The sequence below is a fragment of the Diceros bicornis genome, chromosome 24 (genome assembly GCF_020826845.1).
Source record: "Diceros bicornis minor isolate mBicDic1 chromosome 24, mDicBic1.mat.cur, whole genome shotgun sequence".
Classification (NCBI taxonomy): Eukaryota; Metazoa; Chordata; class Mammalia; order Perissodactyla; family Rhinocerotidae; genus Diceros; species Diceros bicornis.
The window spans coordinates 21,645,180-21,669,175 of NC_080763.1; the positions used below are offsets into that span (position 1 = coordinate 21,645,180).

Below are 23,996 nucleotides of genomic sequence, written 5' to 3' on the forward strand. Positions count from 1 at the left end.
AATATCAGTTGAAGATAGTTCATCTGATATATTAATATAAGCCTTTTGGGTTTTTAGTCCTTTCTCTTTAGATAATATTCCTATAACAAATAGTTTCCACACAAATAAACAATATCAGGAATGCAAAGAGAGCCGTAAGTATAAACAACTTTTATTAAAGGTTAAATATTGGAACATTACAGATAAATACAGAACATTACAGATATTAATAATACAGATAAATACAATCTCCTTTCAGTGCTTCGACTGCTGTCAGTACCATCATTCTCCTTCCCAAAGTAACCTTAGTGATGATTTTGATGTGTCTGTTCAGACGTTAGCTTTCACATGCATATATGTACCAATAAAGAAGGTGTTTTGTTGCATAAATATCATTAAAAAAAGAATATTGATTTTATAAACAAATAAGTGGTGGGAAAGGCATGCCTTTTACCTGACACAACTGACAAAGGTTTTTAGTAAAAGGAAAAGACAGTTGGAGAAGGAAATAATGCTTCCAGGGCACCTATTTTACGCCAATCATTTAATCCTCACAGTTCTGTGAGGCAAGTGAAAGAATGCGTGCAAGCACAAGCTCTTGTCCACATTTTAAGGCAAAAGTAATCTACTAGAGTCACTGATTGCTAATAACAGTAGTTTAACCAAAGAGAGAAGATGACAACAAAATCAATCTAAAATCTTCCTAACAATGAAAATTCAGAGAGTATATATCGGGCATTGTAACCTAGCAAGGTTGTTTCATGTAGTTAGTTAGTAAGACTTAGAAACGAATGATTACATTCCAGGGTCCATAAGATTAAACTTTTGGAGTCTAGATGTCTTCAAGAAAATATTTACAAATAACATTTCAAGATATATTTACGATTATAGAAAAAGAACAGGAGGACTATTAAGATGTAAATATGGCAAATAGATCTTTTTTCCTTTATATGGATTATGATTTATATTATTTATATCTCCATTCCTCTTCTCTGTCATCATTGAATGTTGAAATAGCTACATTACCGAGAATCCCACCTCAGATTCAGATAGCACCTAAATAAAATGTCATCTTTGGAAAGAAGCTCTTTACTAAGTGTGCTAACTAGAGGCTTGTGGTCTCTGGCTCTGCCTACTCAGGACTGAAAAAGAAGGAAATTGAGGGGGCAGGCCTGGTGGCTTAGTGGTTAAGTTTGCGTGCTCCACTGCGGCGGCCTGGGGTTCGCAGATTTCGGATCAAGTCATGCTGTGGTGGCATCCCGCATACAAAATAGAGGAAGATGGGTATAGATGTTAGCTCAGGGCTAATCTTTCTCAGCAAAAAGAGGAGGATTGGCAATGGCCAGTCTTCCTCACAAAAAATTAATAAAAAATAAAAAAATTAAAAAAAGAAAATTGAGAGCTAAAAGAAAGAAAAGGCTACGAAAGAGGAGAAGATTGTTCTTTTACATGAAGAAAATGTGGCGCTTATAGATTTCAGTCTCCACAAACCTCAGTGGGCTTCAGGTGCCTCCTCCACCCGTGCCCAGGAATGCCATCGTGGGTAGGTGGCGTTCTCTCTTTGCACTACTGATTATGCTTTCTGTATGCCTTCCTAAGCACATGAGCAAGAAAAACCAGACTGGTTTAACTAATACTCTCCAAGGTAATTTCTTCATTGTTTATCATGCTGGAATACTAGGCATCCTCAAAGATTCTGGAGCAGGTTACTAAGAGAGCCTCAGGACAGAAACAAAAAGATGTTAGGAGTGTGGATGACTATGTCCTCTGTAGTGTAGGCCCTGCAGCAGACAGAGGAGAGGATCACCTCCTTTAATCCCTTCTGAAATAAGGTAGAGGTGTAAATGAGTGAGGTTAAATAACATTTTAGCATGGAGAGGAAACAGCAGAATAAATGTGACATAGGGACAGTATTACATAAGGGTGGGTGAAACCACATCCAGTTTGGTGAATGGGTGGGGAGGACTTAAGAGAAGTGGCATTTCAGATGAGACTTGAAGAATAGGTAAGATTTAAAATCTGGAGTTTATGACTTTCTAGGGTAATATATGTTTATTTAGAAAATTTAGAAAATACTGAAAAATAAAAAGAAGTCAAAAAGCAGTCACCTATGCTTAGTTACTCACTACCAAACTGTACATTACGGAAATGAGGGCAGGGAGTAACGTTATAATGAAGAAACAAGACAAACACTTCCTTAGCCAGGTTAACATCATCAGTGATAAATCGTGTTGATAACATGTACAGTAGTCCCCCCTTAGCCACGGTTTCGATTTCCATAGTTTCATTTCCCACAGTCAACTGCAATTCAGAAGCAGAACATCCTCCTTCTGACATATCTTCAGAAGGTCAATAGTAGCCTAATGCTATGTCACAATGCCTATGTCATTCACCTCATTTCATCTCATGTAGGCATTGTATCCTCTCACATCATCACAAGAAGGGTGAGTACACTACAAGAAGATATTTTGAAGAGCGAGAGAGAGACCACATTCACATAACTTTTATTACAGTATATTGTGTGAAAGAAGTTGACAACAGTGACTCCATTTTGTACCCTGGACTCCATCTTGTTAAAAAAATATGAAACTGTGCTGACTTTGCTCAGTTGCCAAAAGACAGTTATTTGGTGAGAAAGGACTTTCTGAAGGACTGTGCAAAAATATATGTTTTTGGTAGCAAAAGATATCCTTGAATAAACCAATAAACTGTAACATAAATTTACCCTCCCCAACAAACAACTGAGGTAATTGTTCTGGGTCTCTCCTTGCAAAAAAAAAAAAAAAAAAAAAACCCTCCTGACTTATTCCTCGAGGGGACACTTTTGTGGCTGCTGGAACCTGTGTTCTCTGATTGCAATTCTAAGACCCCAAATTAATGGTCTCATTTTGTTTTGCAGTTGCCTCTTTTTTCTAAGTTGACAATTGTCATAATTGCTCTATTTCATCATTAGTTGTTGTTAATCTCTTACTGTGCCTAATTTATAAATTAAACTTTATCATAGGCATGTATGTATAGGAAAAGACAGTATATGTGTAGGGTTTGTTAGTATCCACGGTTTCAGGCATCCATTGGGGTGGGTCTTGGAACGTATCCTCTGCAGATAAGGGGGATATTATGTGTGGAAAGTGGCACTTCACCTCTGTAGTCTTCCTCTCAAAAACTCATAACCCCAGTCTAATCATGAGAAAAACATCAAACAAGCCCAAATTCAAGGACATTCTGCAAAATACCTGACCATACTACTCAAAACTGTCAATGTCATGAAAAACAAGGAAAGTCTCAGAAACTGTCACAGCCAAGAAGAACTTAAGGAGACATGACTACTAAATGTTAATATTGTATCCTAGTAGGATATTTAAACAGAAAAAGGACATTAGGGAAAAACTAAGGAAATGTGAATAGAGTATAGAGTTAGTTAATATATCAATATTGGCTCATTAGTTGTGACAAATGTGCCATAGTAATGTAAGATGCTAACAACAGGAAAAACTGGGTGCTGGGTATACAGAAACTCTCTGTACTATTTCATACTTTTCTGAAATCTAATACTATTCTAAAATAAAAAGTTTATTTAAATACTTAAAAAAGAAAGCACAATTAAAATTTTGGTGTACTTCATTTCCTTCTGGGTTTTTTTTTCTATATCTGAATGTATGTTCATATTTTACTGTGTGTGTAGATTTTTATCTTGCTTTTCTCTGACTTAACATCACACAATGAGCACTACAACATGCCTTCTCAGTGCTGACAATATTTCATAACCTATAATTACTTAAGCAATTTTCTATTTTTGGACATCTAGGTTTTTAAAAAACAGTTTAGCTGTAATGATTAGTGTTGTAATGATTATCTTTGTAAATTCATTTCTGTGTAGCTCTCAGACCATTTTTGGGGGGATGTAGAAGAATTCCTGTTAAGAAAGATTAAGGCTGGAAATACAAGTTTCTCCATTAGGATGATGAGTCACTTCTATATAGTTTAAAAGAAGATTTATAGTTCAGCTAGATTATACTTTAAAAGAAAAACAAGTTGCAAAGTTAATTTATTTCCTAGCATCTCTGTATAGGAAGCCATTGGTCACTAATCAACTAACATTTTACTTTTAAAAAGAAAAGAATTTTTTTCCTGATGCTATAAGATTACATATTATACTTTTTCATTCATAGATATAAGAGATCTTTTGTCTTACCATTGTTTCAAATGGTTTGAAACACTGTTCAGATGATTGCATAAATCAGTAAGATTTGTGATTTGTTATGTAAGCCAGTAAAGCTTCTTATGCCTTTCTTAACAAAAAACATTGTGTTTTTGTTTTATGAAATCTGTTTATCTTGATAGTGTTAAAAGGAATGATTAAAGATTCCTCTTCCTACTACTACTGTAGAAATAAATATGCTGTTAGTTTTCTTAAATCTTAAACACAATGCATATCTTCCTTCTTTAACTAATATCTTTGACAATCAATGGTGCCTTGCAACTTGGACTTGGTTTTATGGAATAGTCTGTCTCAGCGCCAAATCCTACAATCCTCCATAAGACAATTTTTGTCTCTGTAAAGAGACTTTTCTCTCTGAGAACTAGCCCAACTCTTAGTTTTAGAAATGACAGTTATCTTTTTGTTATGAAGACTGATGGAGTGCCTTATCAGGTAAAACAAAGAAAATATAGGCATTAATGATGGAATTTATTCAGATTTATGAATGAGAATGAGCCAATCAGATGAGAATGAATTAGTATGGGCTCAAAAGGTCAGAGCAAGGTGAGAGAGACTGCTCCTTTTGCCTACTACATTATAAATGCTTCTGGTATTTCTGATTGATGAGTAAGTTTCTTTCCTAAAAATTGAATTGAGTTATTAATTACATTAAAATCTAACTACAAAGTATGAATGGAATTATTCATATAAATAAAGGCAGTGTCCCCCAGGGTAACCTGGACTGAGTAGTTGAAAGATGGCCAAAGTTGGAAGGATATGTGTAATTTTGATTTGAAGGATGTTTCTTTTTCTCCAAAGAAAAGGACAATGAATCAGATCTACAGGTGGAGAAATACCATCTGAGCCAAAATGTGGTCTCATTTCTGCATGTTAGAATTCCACGCCACCCCCTAGCAAGTCCACCATCTGACTGGACAAAGCTACAATAAGTTATATATATATAATGGGTTAGAAAGAAGACTTTCCACCAATGAACTTCTGTTCCTGAGCTGGGATTTGATTCTCTATGGCAACACAGATGAGAAAATATCATGCTCTCAGAAGTTCTTTCAGGGCCGGCCCCGTGGCTTAGCGGTTAAGTGCGCGCACTCTGCTGCTGGCCGCCCGGGGTTCCGATCCCGGGCGCGCACCAACGCACTGCTTCTCCGGCCGTGCTGAGGCCGCGTCCCACATACAGCAACTCTAGAAGGATGTGCAGCTATGACATACAACAATCTACTGGGGCTTTGGGGGGAAAAAATAAATAAATAAAATCTTAAAAAAAAAAAACAAAACTATTCTGACATGAAAAATCCCGTATGAATATTTTCCCTTGATGCGTCAGACTTAACAGTAATTGAGAAGAGATGGCTCCGAGGGGAGGCTTTTTCCATTAGGACTCTTGCTTCAATAATATATGGAAGATATAACCATAGCTATAAATTACAATATCTCAACTCAGATAGTTATACCGGTTTGAAATGGATAAGTTTGTGTATTTTATGGTTTGGGGATGAGTGAAAACATGAAAACAAAATCTCATTATCTTAATGGGATAACTTGGTTATGTTTTTCCAATGCTTTCCCTTTCTTTTACTCTTTTTTGCTTCAAAAAGCAACCCTAAAAGTCACAGAGACGGTAGGTTGTGACTAATAAGTAACAGTCTTACAAGGTGAAAGTGGAGCTGAAAATGCTCAAACTCTATAACTTTAATATGTTTGAGTTACTCTTGTTCTTTTTTTAATTAAAAAAAAAAGATGCTGTTGAGCACGAATGTATTCCGGGACAGGAATAAAGGCATGAATGAATTTATTACTGTGTCTGTACAAAAGTTAAGAAGGTATAACCTCAATAAATTTAAGAATGTAATTTATCTAGTTCAAACAAAGAAGCATAAAATTAAACTATTTTAAATAAATAATTATGCTTTTCAGCATAATCTTCCACTCAGAGGATAAATTTCTAGTTACTACACTAGTTAACAGTTCTTCATAATGAAAGTCATACATTTATTGTGGCAGATCACTCAAAGAACAGAACAATTGGTTTACAGTCCAGATGTGTTACAATTTACATCAATAGAGCCTTCTAAGGTTGGTTCTTATGAAGATTCAGAAAAAATGATGAAATTATGTAGACCTACAAAAAATGATATCCTATAACTTTCTGAAGAAAGTTTAATGACGTGATTAATATTTAATGGTTATTAATAGTATACTAATGATCATGAAATATAAATGTTTTTATATCTTCTGATATTCTTAAGTGGCTTTGAGGACTTAAGATTAATATGATATAAAGTTAATAAATACCTATACTTGCATAAAGAATAAACAAAATAAAAGTTCAATCCTAAAGCTGTCTCTTCTTATAGAGAACCTTTTATAAAGTTAAAAGAGAAAGAATCCATAGTCATCACACAATCTATGTATGAGATGATAAATATATATCTGAATGTAAACTAAACTTACTTCTCCTAAAACCCAAAATGAAACAATAAAAAGAAAGTTGATTCCAACAATATATAAAAAGAATTATACACCACAACCAAGTGGGATTTATGCGAGCTATGCAAGGCTGGTTCAACTTCAAAAATCAATAGATGTAATCCATCACATCAACAGGCTAAAAAAGGAAAACCACATGATCAACAGGTTCAGAAAAGCATGGGACAAAATCCAACGGCCATTCATGATAAAAATTCTCAGCAAACTAGGAGTAGAGGGGAACTTACTCAAATTTTTAAAGAATATCTACAAAAAACCTACAGCTAACATCATATTTAATGATGAGAAACTGGAAGCTTTCCCACTAAGATCAGGAACAAAACAAGAATATCCCCCTCACTATTCCTTTTCAACATCATACTGAAAGTCCTGCCTAATGCAATAAGAGAAGAAAAGAAAAGAAAAGGTATACAGGTTGGGAAGGAAAAAATCAAACTCTCTTTGTTTGCAAATGACATGATCATCTATGGAGAAAACCCAAAAGAATTGAAAAAAAGACTCCTTGAAGTAATAAACAATTACAGGAAGGCTGCAGTATACAAAGTTAATACACCAAAGTCAATAACTTTCTCATATACCAGCAATGAACAAATGGAATTCGAAATTGCAAACACAATACCATTTACATTAGCATCCAAAAAATGAAATACTTAAGTATAAAGCTAGCAAAATATGTACAAGAGCTATATGAGGAAAACTACAAAACTGATGAATGAAATCAAAGAACTAAATAGATGGAGAGATATTCCATGTTCATGGATAACAAGACTCAATATTGTCAAGATGTCAGTTCTTCCCAACTTGATCTATAGATTCAATACAATCCCAATAAAAATCCTGGCAAGTTATTTTGTGGATCTTGACAAAGTGATTCTAAAGTTTAAATAGAGAGGCAAAAGACCTGGAGTAGCCAACACAGTATTGAAGGAGAACAGAGTCAGAGGACTGATACTACCTGGCTTCAACTTACTATGAAGTTACAGTAATCAAGACAATGCGCTTTGGCAAAAGAATAGACAAGTAGATCAATGGAACAGAACAGAGAGCCGAGAAATAGACCCACAGAAATATAGTCAACTGATCTTTGACACAGGAGCAAAGGCAATATAATCGAGAAATGATAGTCTTTTCAACAAATGGTGCCAGAACAACTGGACAGACACATGCAAAAAGATTAATTTAGACACAGATATCACACTCTTCACAAAAAATAACTCAAAGTGGATCATAGAGCTAAATGTAAAATTCAAAACTATAAAACTCTTAGAAGATGACATAGGAGAAAACCTAGATGATGTTGGGTATAGCAATGACTTTTTACGTACAGCACGAAAGGCATGATCCATGAAATAATTGAGGAGCTGGACTTCATTAAAATTAAAAGCATCTGCTCTGCATAAGATACTATCAAGAAAGTGAGAAGACAAGCCACAGGATGAGAGAAAATATTTACAGAAGACACATCTGATACAGGACTGTTAACCATACATACAAAGAGCTCTTAAAAGTCAACAATAAAAAAACAAGCAACCTGATTAAAAAATAGGTCAAAGACTTTAACAGACATCTCAGCAAAGAGGATATACAGATGTCAATTAAGCATATCAAAAGATGCTACACATCCTATGTCTTGAGGGGAATGTAGATTAAAACAACAATGAGATACTGATACACACCTATTAGAATGACCAAAATCCAGAAGACTGACAACACCAAATGCTGGCATGGATATGCAACAAAGAACGTCATTCATTGCTTGTAGCAATGCAAAATGGTACAGCCACTTTGGAAGACAGTTTTGCAGTTTCTGACACAACTAAATATGCTCTTACTATACCATCCAGCAATTGAGCCTCCTGGCATTTACCCAAAGGAGTTGAAACTCATACCCACACAAAAACTTGCACACAGATGTTTATAGCATCTTTATTCATGATTGCCAAAAGCTTGAAGCAACCAAGATGTCCTTCAGTAGGTAAATGGATATCCAGACAATGGAATATTATGCAGCACTAAAAAGAAACGAGCTATCAAGTTATGAAAAGACATGGAGCAACCTTAAATGCATATTACTAAGGAAAAGAAGCCTATCTTAAAAGGCTACATACTGTATGATTCCAACTCTATAATATTCTGGAAAAGGAAAAACTATGGAGACTAAAAAGATTAATGGTTGCCAGGGGTTGGAGGGAGGGAGGGATGACTTTTAGGGCAGTGAAAATACTCTGTATGATAGTATAATGATAGATACATGTCCTTATACCTCTGTCTAATCTCATAGAATGTACAACATCAAGGGCCAACCCTAATGCAAAATAGGGACTTTGGGTGATAATAATGTGTCAGTGTAAGTTCATCAGTTGTAACAAATATAGCATTCTTGTGGGGAATGTGGATAATAGGGGAGGGTATGCATGTGTAGGCGCAGCAAGTATATGAGAAATCTCTGTACCTTTTTCTCAATTTTGCTGTGAATCTAAAATTGCTCTTAAAAAAGTCTTTTTTTTAGAAGCAGTTCACTGTGGATATTATATTAATATACTTGAATATGATTTAACTATGCCTTAAAACTAAGGTTTTTGTAATGTTTGAGATACTGTATTTTGAAGATTGTTTTATATAATTATAAATGATATGGTATATTAGAGTTAGTAAAAGAATGTCACATATGAGAGAAGCATGGTAAATCTGAAACTGAAGAGTTTCCTATTCAAACAAGATTTTTAAATGTGAATCTCTAGTAAAGGAATCTGATGAGAGATACAAAAAACACCACTGAATGTTAATTACCAGCCTCATTTTAATTCTTCATGATTTCAATGTTCATGTAGATGATCCTTCCAACACTCTGGTCTCTCCATTTCTTGAACTCTACTCCTCCTATCACTTGCTCATGCTATAGACCTGGTCATATCCAATAATAAAGCCTCCATAATCTCCATTTCAAGCATCCCATTCTCTGACCACTACCTCCACTCTCCCACAACCCGTCTTCTAACTCGCTGTCTCTAGTGCCCTGATTAAATCCTTCAACCTCACCAAGGCCTAGAATACATTGATCTCTCCAGCTTTTTACTGTGCCCCTTCTTAGCCTGTCAAACATTATAACAATTTCCTTGCAAACTCCATCAACTTGCACTGTCCCTTCATATTGGTTTGGAAAAATTCCAGCCCTAGTCAAGGCCAGAAGGCAGCTGGTCTCCACTGGGGGCTGCCATGGTGTGCGCCGGCTCTGCTTCTGGGTCAGAAGGTGGGAGCTGTGATTGGCTCTTGGGCCCTCCTGCGAGATTTAAAATGTAACCCGCAATGACTCGAACAGCAGCTGCACTGCAGCAGGGCAGGACATTTCTTTTTTTTAAAATTTTTATTTATTTAACTTCCCCCCAAAGCCCCAGTAGATAGTTGCATGTCATAGCTGCACATCCTTCTAGTTGCTGTATGTGGGATGCGGCCTCAGCATGGCTGGAGAAGCAGTGCGTCGGTGCGCGCCCAGGATCCCAACCCAGCCGCCAGTAGCGGAGTGCGCACACTCAACCGCTAAGCCACGGGGCCGGCCCGAGGACTTTTCTTAAGTGGAATCTGCACCTCCCAGGTCTCCCTTGAGCCAGCACAGTGGAGAATTTACAGTCTCTCTAAGTGATGTCTTATTGACTTGGAAATACTTAGCACATGAGAAATTGAACTTACCAGTGGGAAATATGGAAATGAGTGACCAATATGAGGATATTAGGAGGACTTATGAATATTTCTTAAAGAATAGCAATATGTTAGATCTGATCGATGTTTATAAAAAATGGAGTGTTTTGACTTGTAATTGTGAAAATAATGCCAACATATCCCCTAGTCAACTACGGGATTTTCTATCTGGCAGACAGCATGCAGTGGATGATGAAACTGATCTTCATGTACTGACATCACCAATAAGTAAACACAACCAGGATAATGAAAAGGTGAAGTTACTAGCAAAGAAAATTATCTACTCATATTTAAACCTGCTATTGAATTCAAAGAATGACCTGGCTCTGGCTCATATTCTCAATATTCCTGATAGAGGACTTGGAAGAGAAGCCTTCACTGATTTGAAACATGCTGCTCAAGAGAAACAGATGTCTATCTTTTTGGTGATCACATAACTTATTAGAACAATAGAGCTTGGAGGGAAAGGATATGCACCATCACCATCTGATCCTTTAAGGACATATGTAAAAGGATTGTCTAATTTTATTAATTTCATTGACAAATTAGATGATAATCTTGGAGAAATACCAAATCCAAGCACTGCAGGGGGTCGTATTCTCTCAGTGATAAAGATGCAGCTGATTAAATGCCAGAACAGCAGGGATCCTTTTTATAAAACAGTAAAGGAAGTTGCTCAGGATTTGGATTTGAGGATAAAAATATTATCAATTCTCAACAAGGAGATGTAGCTTATAGTACCACTGACATCAGTTCTCCACGGCCAAAATCTTATGCCATAAACCATGGCATTGCATGCTGTGGCAGAGACACTGTGACAACTTTACTAGTTCTTTTGGATGAAGAAGCAGCCAGTGCTCCTACCAAAAACAAAGCAGAGCTTTTATATGATGATGAAAACAGTTCATCATAATGGAACTTCTATTCTTACACTTTTTAGCTCTCCCCCACAAGTGAATAATTCATCAATGAAACCCCTAAGAGAACGCATACATAAGTCAATGCAGAGAAAAAAATTAACACAAAGTAGGCTTCAAGATAAAACAGATGATGAGGGGCTGGCCCCGTGGCTTCGCGGTTAAGTGCATGCGCTCCGCTACTGGTGTCCCGGGTTTGGATCCCAGGTGCGCACCGACTCACCACTTGTCCGGCCATGCTGAGGCCGCATCCCACACACTGCAACTAGAAGGATGTGCAACTATGACATACAACTATCTACTGGGGCTTTGGGGGGAGAAAAAAAAGGAGGAAGATTGGCAATAGATGTTAGCTCAGAGCCGGTCTTCCTCAGCAAAAAGAGGAGGATTAGCATGGATGTTAGCTCAGGGCTGATCTTCCTCACAAAAAAACAAACAAACAGATGATGAGAGACAAAGGGGCAATATAATGATAAAAGGGACACTCCACTAAGAAGACATATCACTTATAAAGATATGTGCACCCAACACAGGAGCACCAAAGTACACAAAGCAACTATTAACAAACTTAAAAGGAGATATTGACAACAACGCAATAATAGTAGGGGACCTTAACACCCACTTACATCAATGGATAGGTCATCCAGACAGAAAGCCAATAAGGAAATAGTGGACTTAAATGAAAAACTAGACCAGATGGGCTTAATAGATATATATAGAGCACTCCATCCAAACAAGCAGAACACACATTCTTCTCAGGCACGCATGGAACCTTCTCAAGGATAGACCATATGTTGGGAAACAAGGCAAGCCTCTATAAATTTAAGAAGATTGAAATCATAAAAAGCATCTTTTCTGACCATAATGCTATGAAACTAGAAATCAACTGTAAGAAAAAAACTGAAGGGCCAGACCGGTGGCGCAGTGGTTAAGTGCGTGTGCTCTGCATTGGTGGCCTGGGGTTTGCAGGTTTGGATCCCAGGCAGGCACCAACACACCGCTTGTCAAGCCATGCTGTGGCCGCATCCCATACAAAGTAGAGGAAGACGGGCACGGATGTTAGCCCAGGGCCAATCTTCCTCAGCAAAAAGAGGAGGATTGGCATTGGATGTTAGCTCAGGGCTAGTCTTCCTCACAAAACATAAATAAATAAATTTAAAAAAAAGAAAAAAACTGGGAAAGTGACAAAGATATGGAGACTAAACAACATGCTACTGAACAACATATGGATCATTGAAGAAATTAAAGGAGAATTCAAAGACTATCTGGCTACAAAAGAAAATGAAAATACACCATATCAACTCATCTGAGATGCAGCAAAAGTGGTCCTGAGAGGGAAATTCATAGCAATACAGGGCCACCTTAACAAACAAGAAAAATCCCAAATAAGCAATCTTAAATTACAACTAACAGAATTAGAAAAAGAAGAACAAACAAAGCCCAAAGTCAGCAGAAGGAGAGAAATAATAAAAATTAGAGCAGACATAAATGAAATTGAAACAACAACAACAACAACAAAACAGTGGAAAGGACCAATGAAACAAAGAGCTGGGGTCGATCTTGAGTCAAGATGGTGGCATAAGCAGACTCGGAACTCACCTCCTCCCGTGGACACAGCCAATTTACAACTACTCGTGGAAAAATTACCCCTGAGACAGAACTGAAAACTGGATAAGAGGAACTCCTGCAACAACGGACAATCCTAACTGAGGTAGAAGAGGCAGAGACTCCCTTCTGGAGAGGAAAAATGCTGCCTTCACAAGCCGCCAGCATCACGGCTGCTGGGAGCAGCTCACAGTTACGCAGCCCTCCCTGGAGGCGCGGGGCCCTGAGCCGGGGAGCGCCCCCGCTGTGGGCATTTTGTGGACCCAGCACAATTGAGACCAGCGGCATAATATCTGACTTTGCCTGCTACTAAAACATTGGGGAGTACCCCCAGAAAACCTGGTTCACAAAGAAACTAAAACCGGCTCATAAAGGGCCCGCGCGCAAACTCACCTGTTTCAGAAATCATCCTAAAATCACCAGAAAGAAAGGTGCACAGTGCTGTGGTGAAAAGGGACTCACCTAATAGGCCCTGAGTGCATCTCCGTGAGGGGTGAGACCTCTCCAGGGACTGGGACATTGGTGGCGGCCATTGTTGTGCCCTGGTGTGGGCATGCTGACACAGACGCCATTGGAGTTCTCCCTGAGGCCTACTAGCCCAGGGTCTGCCCCACCTGCTAGAGCACAGATTTAATCCAGCTCAGCCAGGGCAGGCAGCCCACCCTAGAGACTGGTCCCACCCAACAACAAGCCCTCAGGCAACTTGTGGGCCTGCATAGATTGGTGACTGGATTCTCTGCAGCCTGGCAACTGAGCCAACTTTAGCGGGGCAGGGGCAGGGTGTGCACAAGGAGTGGGTGGAGAATGTGGGGCGGTGGCGGAGTGTGTGGGGCTCCCGCCGTGGAGAGACTGGGTCCGCTTGGGGAGGTTGGGGCATGCACACGGGGCAGGACTGTGTTGACTGTGTGTGTGGACCTGTGGGCGGCAGGGCTTGTCAGCTGCAGAAGACTTGTGCTTCTCAAAGACCCACATAGGGGGTTTGCCCTACCTTCCAAAGCATGAAACAATTGGGTGCTCCTGTGCCCGAGGCCAGCCCCACCCAGCTGCAATCCTCAGAGAGCTGACAAGAGACCTAATAGGCTAGAGGCTTAGAGCAATTGTAAGGCCCTGAGCCTAACAACCTGCCATGCTGGGGGCCTACTGACTTAAAGGAAATACTGCAACACAAATGTGGTATTAGAACTTGCAGCCAACTGTGCTGGGGCTCCCCACACCTGATAAAGAGACTGAAGGGCCCACAACAACTACAAGCAGCTGAGCATTACAACAGCTGGCCAGGAGCATAACTCGGCCTCCCTCGGTGCCTACAGGGAGAGCAAACAGGCCACAACAGAAGGACACACGTAGCCCACATAGGGGTCACCCCTGGAACATTGAGAACTGAGGGAAGCACACTGGAAGCCTCCTAAGGCATCACTTACATAAGGTCACCTATCCAAGAGCAGGAGACATAGCTGACCTACCTAATAGGTAGACACAAGCACAGGGAAAGAGGCAAAATGAGGGGGGAGAAGAATACATTCCAAGTAAGGGAACAGGACAAAACCCCAGAAAAGGAACTAAGTGAAACAGAAATGAGCAACCTACCTGACAGAGAGTTCAAACTAAGAGTGTTAAGGATGCTCACTGATGTGGGGAGAAGAATAGATGAACTCAGTGAGACTGTCAACAAAGAAATGGAAGATATAAAAAAGAACCAATCAGAAATGAAGAATACAATACTGGAAATGAAAAATTCATTAGAGGGACTCAAAAGCAGAGTAGAGGACACAGAAGAACGTATTTGTGAGCTGGACGAAAGACTAGAAGAAATTACCCAAGCTGAACAGGTAAAAGAGAAAAGAATTAAAAAGAGTGAGGACAGTCTAAGGGACCTCTGGGACAACATCAAGCACACTAACATCCGTGTTATAGGTGTCCCGGAAGGAGTAGAGTGAGACAAGGGGGCAGAGAATCTATTTCAAGAAATAATAGATGAAAACTTCCCTAACCTAAGGAAGGAAACAGACATCCAGGTACAGGAATCACAGAGAGCTCCAAACAAGATAAACCCAAAGAGGCCCACACCAAGACACATCATAATCAAAATGTCCAGAATTAAAGATAAAGAGAGAATCCTAAAGCCGCAAGAGAATGTCAAGTTACATACAAAGGAAACCCCATAAAGCTATCAGCTGACTTCTCAGCAGAAACCTTACAGGCTAGAAGAGAATGGCATGATATATTTAAAGTGCTAAAAGGAAAAAAATTACAGCCAAGAATACTCTATCCAGCAAGGTTATCATTCAAAATGGAAGGAGAGATCAAAATTTTCCCAGACAAGCAAAAATTAAAGGAGTTTGTCACCAAGAAACCAGTGCTACAAGAAATGTTAAAGGGACTGATTTAAGGGGAAAAGAGAAGACCACAAATAGGAAAAATTATCTATTTCCATGATAAGAGGGTAATGGATACAAATGCACAAAAAAGAGGTTAGATATGATATCAAAAACATAAAAGGAGGGAGGAGGGGAGGTAAACAGTACATCTTTCAGACAGAGGTCAAACTAAAGTGACCATCAATTCTGTATAGAAGAAGAAAGGAACAGAGAAGGACTACTAAAACACTGAGAAAAAAAGAAAGTTAAAAAATGGCAATAAGTATATACTTATCAATAGCTACTTTAAACGTCAATGGACTAAATGCTCCAATTAAAAGGCATAGGGTGGCTGACTGGATAAAAAAACAAGACCCGTATATATGCTGCATACAAGAGACACACTTCAGACCTAAAGACACTCACAAACTGAAAGTGAAGGGATGGAAAAAGATACTCCACGCAAATGGCAATGAAAAGAAAGCTGGGGTAGCAGTACTCATATCAGAGAAAATAGACTTTAAAAGAAAAACTGTAAAAAGAGACAAAGAAGGGCATTACATAATGATCAAGGGAACAATCCAACAAGAGGATATAACACTTGTAAATATCTACGCACCCAATGTAGGTGCACCTAAATATATAAAGCAATTATTAACAGACATAAAAACAGAAATAGACAGTAACACAATAATAGTAGAGGACTTTAACACTCCACTCACACCAACAGATAGATCATCCAAACAGAAAATCAATAAGGAAACATTGACCTTAAACGACACACTAGAACAGATGGACTTAGTAGATATATACAGAGCATTCCATCCAAAAACCGAAGAATACACGTTCTTTTCAAATGCACATGGAACATTCTCCAGGATTGATCACATATTAGGCCACAAAACAAGTTTCCATGAATTTAAGAAGATTGAAATAATACCAAGCATCTTTTCTGACCACAATGGTATGAAACTAGAAATCAACTATAGGAAGAAAATCAGAAAAGCCACAAATACGTGGAGATTAAACAAAATGCTACTGAACAACGACTGGGTTAATGAAGAGATCAAAGGAGAAATCAAAAAATACCTGGAGACAAATGAAAATGAAAATATGACATGCCAGAATTTATAGGATACAGTAAAAGCGGTTCTAAGTGGGAAGTTTATAGCGATACAGGCCTATCTCAACAAACAAGAAAAATTTCAAATAAACAATCTAACAATGCACCTAAAGGAACTGGAAAAAGAAGAAAAAACAAAGCCCCAAATCAGTAGAAGAAGGGAAATAATAAAAATCAGAGCAGAAATAAATGAAATAGAGACCAAAAAAGCAATGGAAAAAATTAATAAAACCAAGAGCTGGTTCTTTGAAAAGATCAACAAAATTGACAAACCTTTAGCTAGACTCACCAAGAAAAAAAGAGAGAAGGCACAAGTAAGTAAAATCAGAAATGAAAGAGGAGAAATTACAACAGACACCTCAGAAATACAAAAGATTATAAGAGAATACTATGAAAAGCTATATGCCAACCAATTCGACAATCTGGAAGAAATGGATAAATTCTTAGAATCACACAACCTTCCAAAACTGGATCAAGAAGAAATACAGAATTTGAATAGACCAATCACCAGCAAGTAGATCGAAACAGTAATCAAAAACCTCCCCAAAAATAAAAGTCCAGGACCAGACGGCTTCCCTGGTGAATTCTACCAAACATTCAAAGAAGACTTAATACCTATCCTTCTCAAACTCTTCCAAAAAATTGAGGAGGGGGGGAAGCTCCCTAACTCATTCTACGAAGCTGATATTACCCTGATACCAAAACCAGACAAGGACAACACAGAAAAAGAAAATTACAGGCCAATATCACTGATGAACATCGATGCAAAAATCCTCAACAAAATACTAGCAAATCGCATACAACAATTCGTTAAAAAGATTATACACCATGATCAAGTGGGATTTATTCCAGGTATGCAGGGATGGTTTAACATTCGCAAATCAATCAACGTAATACACCACATTAATAAAATGAAGAATAAAAATCACATGATCATCTCAATAGATGCAGAGAAAGCATTTGACAAGATACAGCATCCATTTATGATAAAAACTCTGAATAAAATGCGTATAGAAGGAAAGTACCTCAACATAATAAAGACCATATATGAGAAACCCACAGCTAATATCATCCTCAATGGTGAAAAACTGAAAGCTATCCCTCTAAGAACAGGAATCAGACAAGGATGCCCACTGTCACCACTCCTATTTAACACAATACTGGAAGTCCTAGCCAGAGCAATCAGGCAAGAGAAAGAAATAAAAGGGATCCAAATTGGAAAGGAAGAAGTGAAACTGTCACTATTCGCAGATGACATGATTTTATATATAGAAAACCCTAAAGAATCCACCAGAAAACTTTTAGAAGTAATAAACGAATATGGTAAAGTTGCAGGATACAAAATCAACATACAAAAATGAGTTGCATTTCTGTACACTAACAACGAAGTAGCAGAAAGAGAAATTAAGAATACCATCCCATTTACAACTGCAACAGAAAGAATAAAATACCTAGGAATAAACTTAACCAAAGAGGTGAAAGCTCTGTACACCGAAAACTATAAAACATTTCTGAAAGAAATTGAAGCAGATATAAAGAAATGGAAAGATATTCCGTGCTCTTGGATTGGAAGAATTAACATAATTAAGATGTCCATACTTCCTAAAGCCATCTATAGATTCAATGCAATCCCTATCAAAGTTCCAACAACATTTTTCACAGAAATAGAACAAAGAATCCTAAAATTTATATGGAACAAGAAAAGACCCCAAATAGCTAAAGGAATTCTGAGAAAAAAGAAGAAAGCTAGAGGTATCACACTCCCTGATTTCAAAATATACTACAAAGCTATAGTAACCAAAACAGCATGGTACTGGCACAAAAACAGACACACAGATCAATGGAACAGAATCGAAAGCCCAGAAATAAACCCACACATCTATGGACAGCTAATCTTTGACAAAGGAGCCAAGAACATACAATGGGGAAAAGAATGTCTCTTCAACAAATGGTGTTGGGAAAACTGGATAGCCACATGCAAAAAAATGAAAGTAGACCCTTACCTTACACCATACACAAAAATTAACTCAAAATGGATTAAAGACTTGAATGTAAGACCTGAAACTATGAAACTTCTAGAAGAAAACATAGGCAGTACACTCTTTGACATCGGTCTTAGCAACACCATTTCAAACACCGGGCAAGAGAAACAATAGAAAAAATAAACAAATGGGACTACATCAAACTAAAAAGCTTCTGCACAGCAAAGGAAACCATCAACAAAAAGAAAAGACAACCTAAAAATTGGGAGAAGATATTTGCAAACCATACATCTGATAAGGGCTTAATCTCCAAAATATATAAGGAACTCATGCATCTCAACAACTGAAAAACTAACAACCCAATTAAAAAATGGGCAAAAGACCTGAACAGACATTTCTCCAAAGAAGATATACAGATGGCCAACAGACACATGAAAAGATGTTCAAAATCACTAACTATCAGGGAAATGCAAATCAAAACTACAATGAGATATCACCTCACGCCCGTCAGAATGGCTATAATTAACAAGACAGGAAACAACAAGTGTTGGAGAGGATGTGGAGAGAAGGGAACTCTCATACACTGCTGGTGGGAGTGCAAACTGGTGCAGCCACTATGGAAAACAGTATGGAGATTCCTCAAAAAATTAAGGATAGAACTACCATATGATCCAGCTATTCCACTGTTGGGTATTTATCCAAAGAACTTGAAAACACCAATTTGTAAAGGTACATGCACCTGTGTGTTCATTGCAGCATTATTCACAATAGCCAAGACTTGGAAGCAACCTAAGTGCCCATCAAGGGACGAATGGATAAAGAAGATGTGGTATATACACACAATGGAATACTACTCAGCCATAAGAAATGATGAAATCCAGCCATTTGTGACAACATGGATGGACATTGAGGGTATAATGCAAAGTGAAATAAGTCAGAGGGAAAAGGTCAAATACCGTATGATTTCCTTCATTAAGTAGTAGATAATAACAACAATAAACAAACACATAGAGACAGAGATTGGATTGGTGGTTACCAGAGGGGAAGGGGGGAGGGAGGAGGGTGAAAGGGATAATTCGGTACATGTGTGTGGTGATGGGTTGTAATTAGTATTTTGGTGGTGAACATGATGTAATCTATGCAGAAATAGAAGTATAATGATGTACACCTGAAGTTTTTACAATGTTATAAACCAATGTTACTGCAGTAAACAAAAAATTAAACCCCCCCCCACACACAAAAAACAAAGAGCTGGTTCTTTGAGAAGATAAACAAAATTGACAAACCCTTAGCCACACTCACTAAGAAAAAAAGAGAGAAGGCTCAAATAAAATTAGAAATGAAAGAGGAGAAATTACAATGGATACCACAGAACTACAAAGGATTATAAGAGAATACTATGAAAAACTATATGCCAACAAATCGGCAAGTCTAGAAGAAATGGATAAATTCTTAGACTATACAACCTCTCAAAACCGAATCAAGAAGAAATAGAGAATCTGAATAGAGCAATCACACGTAAAGCGATTAAAACAGTAATCAAAAACATCCCAAAAAATAAAAGTCCAGGACCAGATGGCTTCTCTGGAGAATTTTACCAAACATTCAAAGAAAATTTAATACCTATCCTTCTCAAACTATTCCAAAAAATAGGGGAAGATGGAACACATCCTAACACATTTTATGAGGCCAACATCACTCTGATCCCAAAACCAGACAAGGACAATACAAAGAAGGAAAATTACAGGCCAATATTGCTGATGAATATAGATGCAAAAATCCACAACAAAGTATTGGCAAACTGAAAAAGCAATACATTAAAAAGATCATACACCATGATCAAGTGGGATTTATACCAGGGACACAGCGATGGTTCAACATCTGGAAATCAATCAATGTGATACACCACATTAACAAAATGAGGAATAAAAACCACATGATCATCTCAATAGATACAGAGAAAGTATTTGACAAGATCCAACATCCATTTATGATAAAAACTCCCAACAAAATGGGTACCTCATTTTGGAGGTACCTCAATATAATAAAGGTCATATATGACAAACCCACAGCCAATGTCATACTCAATGGAGAAAAACTGAAAGCTATTTCTCTGAGAACAGGAACAAGACAAGGGTGCCCACTCTCGCCACTCTTATTTAACATAGTACTGGAGGTTTTGGCCAGAGCAATTAAGAAAGAAAAAGGAATAAAAGGAATCCAAATAGGCAATGAAGAAGTGAAACTCTCGCTGTTTGCAGCTGACATGATATTATATATAGAAAACCCTAGAGAATCTACCAGAAAACTATTAGAAATAATCAACAACTACAGCAAAGTTGCAGGGTACAAAATCAACTTACAAAAATCAGTTGCATTTCTATACTCTAATAATGAACTAACAGAAAGAGAACTCAAGAATACAATCACAACAAAAAGAATAAAATATCTAGGAATATATTTAACCAAAGAGGTGAAAGACCTATACAATGAAAACTATAAGACGTTGTTGAAAGAATTGATGATGACATAAAGAAATGGAAAGATATCCCATGCACATGGATTGGAAGAATAAATATAGTTAAAATGTCCATACTACCTAAAACAATCTACATATTCATTGCAATCCAATCAGAATCCCAATGACATTCTTCATGGAAATATAACAAAGAAGCCTAAAATTCATATGGGGCAACAAAAACCCCAAATAGCTAAAGCATTCCTGAGGGGAAAAAAACAAAGCTGGAGGCATCACAATCCCTACTTAAAAATGTACTACAAAACTATAATAATCAAAACAGCATGGTACTGGTATAAAAACAGACACACAGGTCAATGGAACAGAATTGAAAGCCCAGAAATAAAACCACACATTTATGGACATCTCATCTTTGACAAAGGAGCCAAGAACATACAATGGAGAAAGGAAAATCTCTTCAATAAATGGTGCTTGGAAAACTGGACAGCCACATGCAAAAGAATGAAAGTAGACCATTATCTTTCACCATACACAAAAATTAACTCAAAATGGATCAAAGATTTGAAGAAAAGACCTGAAGCTATAAAACTCCTAGCAGAAAATATAGGCAGTACACTCTTTGACATTGGTCTTAGAGGGATCTTTTCGAATTCCATGTCTACTCGGACAAGGGAAACAAAAGAAAAAATAAACAAGTGGGACTTCATCAGATTAAATAGCCTCTGCAAGGCAAAAGAAATCAGGATCAAAATGAAAAGACAACCCACCAGCTGGGAGAAAATATTGCAAGTCATATATCCAACAAGGGGTTAATCTCCATAATATATAAAGAACTCACACAACTGAACAACAAAAAAACAAACAACCTGATCAAAAAATAGGCAGAGGATATGAACAGATCTTTTTCCAAGGAAGATATACAGATGGCCAATAGGAACATGAAAAGATGTTCAACATCACTAATCACCAGAGAAATGCAAATCAAAACTACACTAAGATATCACCTTATACCCATTGGAATGGCTATAATCACCAAGACAAAAAATAACAAACATTGGAGACGTTGTGGAGAAAAGGGAACCCTCATTCACTCCTGGTGGGCATGCAAACTGGTGCAGCCTCTATGGAAAACAGTAGGGATATTACTCAAAAACAGTATGGAGATTCCTCAAAAAAATAAAAATAGAAATACCTTATGATCCAGCTATCCCACTACTGGAGATTTACCCATAGAACTTGAAATCAACAATCCAAAGAGGCTTATGCACCCCTATGTTCATTACAGCATTATTCACTATAGCCAAGAAGTGGAAGCAACCCAAGTGTCCAGTGACAGATGACTGGATAAAAAGGATGTGAGATATATATATATATATTCAATGGAATACTACTCAGCCATAAAAAAAGACAAAATAGTCCTATTTGCAAAAACATGGATGGACCTGGAGGGTATTATGTTAAGCAAAATAAGCAAGACAGAGAGAGATAAACATTGTATGTTTTCACTCATATGTGGAAGATTAACACATAGAACCATTTGGTGGTTACCAGGGGAAAGGGGGTTGGGGGGGTGGGCACAAGGGGTGAAGGGGTGCATTTATATGGTGACTGACAAATAATAATGTACAACTGAAATTTCACAATGTTATAAACTATTATGACATCAATAAAAATATATAATAAAAAAAATTCCAGTCCTAGTTAAATCCCACTCTCTGTCTATTCTGCATCTGCACCAGGGCAGCTGAATGTGGCTGGAGAAAAAAAAACATACTGACTGTCTCACTTTAAATCTCTTCTATCTTTACTGATTTTTATTTTTATTTTATTCTTATTATTTTTTTTTGTGAGAAAGACCAGCCCTGAGCTAACATCCGATGCCAATCCTCCTCTTTTTTGCTGAGGAAGACTGGCCCTGGGCTAACATCCATGCCCACCTTCCTCTATTTTATATGGAACGCTGCCACAGCATGGCCTAACAAGCAGTGCATCGGTGTACGCCTGGGATCTGAACCGGCGAACCCCGGGTCACCACAGCGGAGTGAGCGCACTTAACCGCTTGTGCCACTGGGACAGCTCCCAATCTTTACTGATTTTTAAAATCTCTTTGTTTTATTAGTTACTGAGATGAGTAAAAATCTCCCAGTTTGATTGGGGATGTTTCTTTCTCCTCTCAGTTAGCAAGATTTTGCGTTTTAAATTTTGAGGTTGTTATTTGATGCATAATATCTTCCTGGTAAAGCAAACTTTTCATCATTATACTTTTAATTATTATGAAAAATAATTATTCATTTCTAAGTAATGTTTCTTGACTTAAAGTTCACTTTGCTTGAATTAATATAGCTACAACAGCTTTATTTGTGTTAGTGTTTATATAGTGTATATTTTTCTTGGAACTTTTTACTTTGAACCTTTCTGTATCTTAATACTCAAGCTGTGTCTTCTCCAATAAGTAGCATTTTGTTTGACTTTTTTATTTATTTATTTATTTTTTATTTTTTTCCCCCCAAATCCCCAGTAGATAGTTGTATGTCATAGCTGCACATGCTTCTAGTTGCTGTATGTGGGACGCGGCCTCAGCATGGCCAGAGAAGCGGCGCGTCGGTGCGCATCCGGGATCCGAACCTGGGCTGCCAGCAGTGGAGTGCGCGCACTTAACCGCTAAGCTATGGGGCCGGCCCTGTTTGACTTTTTAAAAGCTAGTCTGACAGTCTTTGTCTTTTAATTGAAATATTTTGTTCATTTACACTTAATGTAATTAATATATTTGAGTTTATATCTACAATTTTATTATTTGCTTTTCATTTGTTGGTATCACTTTAAATTTATATCCACAAACCTTAAGTTGGTCCTTAATAGTTAGTGTGCCTGGTTCATTTCAGCTCCTTCACTGCCAAACCTGGGGGGAGGATTTGCTTCAGTTTCTCTGCCTTCTCTTTGTCTGCCATGACCAATGTATAATGGATTTCATTTTCTATTGCACTGAGCACTGCACTTACACAAATTCCCACCGTCACATTTACTCATCTATACTTCTATATTTTGCCTTCTTTCCTATTCTTACAGACGAGCACTTCATGCTCCTATCTTGTCAACACTTTCAGTCATGTACTATTACCTATACTCTTTTGTCTATTCAAGGAGATTGTCCC

At 37.6% G+C, this 23,996-nt stretch overlaps 1 protein-coding gene and 1 pseudogene across 1 annotated transcript in view; both read left to right on the forward strand.

Annotated features, from left to right (window-relative positions):
- LOC131420905 (peroxisomal succinyl-coenzyme A thioesterase-like) overlaps positions 1-23,996 on the forward strand; it is a 202,085-nt gene that overhangs the window by 45,982 nt on the left and 132,107 nt on the right. The gene's annotated exons all lie outside the window — the stretch shown is intronic.
- On the forward strand, positions 10,369-11,394 carry LOC131420908 (PCNA-interacting partner-like; annotated as a pseudogene).